Source organism: Jaculus jaculus, chromosome 1 (assembly GCF_020740685.1).
Source record: "Jaculus jaculus isolate mJacJac1 chromosome 1, mJacJac1.mat.Y.cur, whole genome shotgun sequence".
NCBI lineage: Eukaryota > Metazoa > Chordata > Mammalia > Rodentia > Dipodidae > Jaculus > Jaculus jaculus.
The window spans coordinates 117,071,879-117,076,650 of NC_059102.1; the positions used below are offsets into that span (position 1 = coordinate 117,071,879).

Below are 4,772 nucleotides of genomic sequence, written 5' to 3' on the forward strand. Positions count from 1 at the left end.
TTGTAATCTCTCATACAATTAAAGCTAAAAGGGCAGAACTTTGGGCCAAAGATTTCATTTTTTCTGTGCCATATCCCTCTGCTCACTCCAGTCCATTTCTACACAATGCAACCCTGCATAAATTCTCAGGACACAGGCATAACAGTAAGCCTCTCACACAAACTGTATCTAGCCCAGTGTAAACAAAACTCTTTCTCACCCTCACAAGCCAAACTTCAAAGGCCATAGTTTTTTCTGCATTCAGGTCTTTCTACTGTGACCAGAATAGTCTATCAAGCTGTACTTATAGCACTGCAAGGCATCTCACAAGCCAAGGTTTTAAATCCTTCCACATTTCTCTTGACAGCTCCAAAAGGCCAAAGCTACACAGTCAGCTGTCTAGCAGCAATCTCACTCCTCTGGCACCAACATTACTGTTGCAGTCAGGTTCATGTTGCTGGCAGAAATCACCTGATCAAGTGCAGCTTGTGGGAAAAATGGTTTATTTTGTCTTACAGATTTGAGGGGAAGCTCCATGATGGCAGGAGGAAATGATGACATAAGCAGAGGGTGGACATCACCTCCTGGCCAACATCAGATGGACACCAGCAACCGGAGAGTGTGCCAAACACTGGCAAGGGGAGACTGGCCATATACTCATAATCCAGCCTCCAATAATACACTGCCTCCAGAAGGCATTATTTCTCAAATCTCCATCAGCTGGGAACCCACCATTCAGAATACCTAAATTTATGGCAGACACCTGAATCAAACCACCACAGCAGGTAAATTTTAATGCTTATAAATACCCAGGGCAAGTGGAGAAAGCAGGAGTCCCATTGCCAAATAAGCCTGGAAAGTTCTCTATATTATATCCAACTTCAAAGAATCATGTTACATAGAAAATTTTAGAGATGTCAGTAAGTGAAGCAATGAACATACTTTGAATTATTTAACTCTTACCAAACTTATCGAGCTATAAATCTCATTTTTTGTTTCACCCATTAATAGTCATAAGAAAAAGATGGTGACTTCCTCACTGATCAAATCAGCCTAATTTAGGGTTAGCACTAGTAAGCACTCCCTAAATTGTACTGTATGAGTCCTTCCCACATTTTAAAGTTATTTTTTCCATATTATAGGGAAATCAATAATAATGTACCCACAAAAGCCAATAGCTCCACCATTTTGATGCTATGATGATCATTTTGGTATGTTGTTTTATGTAATTAATTATCTGCTTCTGTCTCTTTACTAGATTGGTGTACCTTAATGAACATTAAGTTAGCTTTATTTCACAAGTACTTAGCATAGTACAAGGTACATACTTTGCTAGCCAATAAGCATTTGTGCAAATAATGTAGGAATGGATGCAATTAATTTCATCTTCTCAGACCCTTTTCCACCACACAACAGGGACTGAGCTTCAAGGGAGATGAAAGACTAGGCAGGGCTTTTCCACAGATTTTTGGTCTGTAGAGTACTAACACTGAATAAGTTGCAGATGCTGAGGGAGGCCTCTCAGGAATGAGGCAAAAACTGCAATGTGACCATTGAGAGCTGCTTAGCAGCCCCTGAAATCACTCTTCTTGCTCTACACAGGGGATTCATTTAGGGGGTCCAGTGAGCATTGGAAGGTGAAAAGAACTTACGAGCTGATCTACTAAGGTTTCTCCTGCACTGGATCCTTTTGTGGTGTCTCCTTCATTTCCAAAGACATTCAGTTTCCATTCAGATGTTTATATTATTCTCATCTGTTCTGGACCTGATCCTAAGTTGTTTGTCTGTCCTCTTTCTTCATATGAAAGTGCAGGTGGGAAGCCATTATGTAATTAATGCCTTTTTCCCCCTTTATTCCTTAGTGACTGATTGCCTTCTGTGAGTGGGAAGACAGCAATGACCCCTTTCCTTCCTTTTCTGTTTCTGTATGAACAGGATTAAAATCAACAATATCTTAAATGTTGTCAATATTTGAACTTGGCGGGCTTTCCCTTCCAGACCTTGCTAGGACCCTTTGTCCTTAAATTTGTTCTTTCTTACTCTATTTTCTTCTGCTTTGGGCCTTCCCTTACCCTCACTTCACTTCACATTTTTTCTCTGATAAACAGGAATCCAATATGATAAGTTTAGAAGAAATGGTGTGGAAGATTGTAACCAAACCAATCAAGTGTGTTGAATGAGGTTTTGCCAAGAGTAAGACTTGCTGTGAACTTTTTCAAGTATTTTCAATCACCCCCAGTTTTCTATGTATACCTCAGGTTTCTTGCAGCTCTGAATTTACCATTCAAAATCTGAACATGGAACCATTATCTTATATTTATATCAAAATATGACTCTTGGGCTAGAGAGACGGCTTGGTGGCTAAGGCATTTGCCAGCAAAGCTGCAGGGCCCAGGTATTATTCCCCAGGACCCACATAAAGCCAGAGGCATAAAGTGGCACATATATCGGGAGTTTGTTTGCTGTGGCTACAGGCCTGGTGCATGCATTCTCTTACTCTCCTGCTGGGTGTGGTGGCACATGCCTTTAATCCCAGCACATGGGAGGCAGAGGTAGGAGGATTGCTGTGAGTCCAAGGCCAGCCTGAGACTACAGAGTGAAATCTGGGTCAGCCTGAGCTAGACCAAGACCCTACAAAAAAACAAACAAACAAAAGTCTAATTCTAAAAATAGAGGAAATTAGCCAGGTGTGGTGGCACATGCCTTTAATCCCAGCCCTTAGGAGGCAGAGGTAGGAGGACCACCATGAGTTCAAGGCCACCCTGAGACTATAGAATGAATTTCAGGTTAGCCTGAGCTAGAGTGAAACCCTACCTCAAAAGAAAAAAAAAAAAAATGAGGAAATTATTGTAGATGCCTTCCCAATGTTTTGTCTATCTGATACTTGAATATTATCCATATATTAAAACCTTCTTAAGGTCTCCTAAATTTGGGGGTATACATTGTTAAGTTTATTTCTAAATATTTTATGTTTATGGTTATTTTATCCTGTTGGAAATATTACTTTTTGGCTGGGGAGATGGCTCAGTGAATAAAAGTATATGCAGTGCAAGTATGAAGAGCTGAGTTCAGACCCTCAGAACCCATGCCAAGTCTCATGCAATGGAGAGCATCTGTAATTACAGCCCCTAGCCTTCCCATGAGAGAGGACGTGGAGACAGGAGAATCCCCAGAAGCTGGGCAGGCGGATCTCTGTGAGTTTGAGGCCAGCCTAAGACTCTGTAGTGAATTCCATGTCACCTTGAGACATGTGTAAGAACCCCTACCTCAAAAAACCAAACAGAAAAAAAAAAAATTAATGCTACATCAAAAAATGCTGAGCCGGGCATGGTGGCACACGCCTTTAATCCCAGCACTCGGGAGGCAGAGGTAGGAGGATCACCGTGAGTTCAAGGCCACCCTGAGACTACAGAGTTAACTCCAGGTCAGCCTGGACCAGAGTGAGACCCTACCTCAAAAAACCAAAAAAAAAAAAAAAAAAAAAAAAATTCTGGAAGAGATATGTTTTCTCTTTTACACAGAGTTAATTATAAATTAATTCCAATTAATTAAATATACTTCATTACATTTTACAATCTTCTTTGTCTCCTTATTTTATTTGTCAGGTTTTTCAGAAATAAATTAAAATTTTCTTGGCATGAATATATTTCTATCTGATTTGCTTTTTATGACTCCGAGTTTTTCTTTTTTTTGCAAATTTTGATATGCAGTTTTCTGTATAGCTATGTTAATACTCATTGATCAGAACATCTATCAGTACAGAAGATTCTTCCCATCTTGCTTCCTATGTTGAATATTACTTTAAAAGAATATAACCTACTGTTATTTACATTTACTTAAATGTATTACTCATTTTTTTTAATTTGTTCATTTTTATTTATTTGAGAGCGACAGACACAGAGAGAAAGAGGCAGGTAGAGAAAGAGAGAGAGAATGGGCGCGCCAGGACTTCCAGCCACTGCAAACCAACTCCAGATGCATGCGCCCCCTTGTGCATCTGGCTAACGTGGGTCCTGGGGAACTGAGCTTTGAACCGGGGTCCTTAGGCTTCACAGGCAAGCGCTTAACCGCTAAGCCATCTCTCCAGCCCGTCTTACTCATTTTTGATTTACTTTTCTTAGTCATTTTTAGGTGTTTTTTTTTTTAATATGGAATGCTTCATGAATTTGTGTGTCATCCTTGCACAGGGGCCATGCTAATCTTCTCTGTATCGTTCCAATTTTAGTATATGTGCTGCTGAAGCGAGCACTTGTTAGGTGTTCTTGTCAGGTTCGGTATGTAGCTAGATTTTCTTTGTGAGTTAGTTTTAATTTTTCCTTTGGTACTTGTGTTTATATCATTACTAAAGACATAAATTAGTCAAAATTTAATCTAACTTTGAAACTATTGTTTTCCAACTCATCATTGGAAAACATTTGCTTAATAAATTTTATGTTATTTTTGACAATTGTTTAGTCTTATACTCTGTTTTAAGTTTTCTTATATGTTACCTTTATTGTTATAATTTTACAAAACACACTCAATTCTCTATATTTTAAAGACAATATTATTGAATATTAATATTTACAATATTAAACAATGTTGAAAATTTGAATATTTTAAAATATTCTCTTGCCCTTATTTCCTTAATTTTATTTTCAATTCATATATATGTTATCTTATAATCATAAAGATGCATGTTTAACATATATATGTTTAATATGTACTAAAAACACACATGTCTAAATATAAATGTATATATCAAACTTGTGGTTAACTGAATTCAATGATCACTGCCAGATAGACAATGTGTA

General features: G+C 38.3%; 1 non-coding gene across 1 annotated transcript; it reads right to left on the minus strand.

Moving 5' to 3' along the window:
* Positions 1-4,121: 4,121 nt before the first annotated feature.
* LOC123458154 lies at positions 4,122-4,228 on the minus strand. Its single transcript, XR_006635452.1, has one exon. It is a non-coding gene; the product is annotated as a U6 spliceosomal RNA (small nuclear RNA).
* Positions 4,229-4,772: the final 544 nt, after the last annotated feature.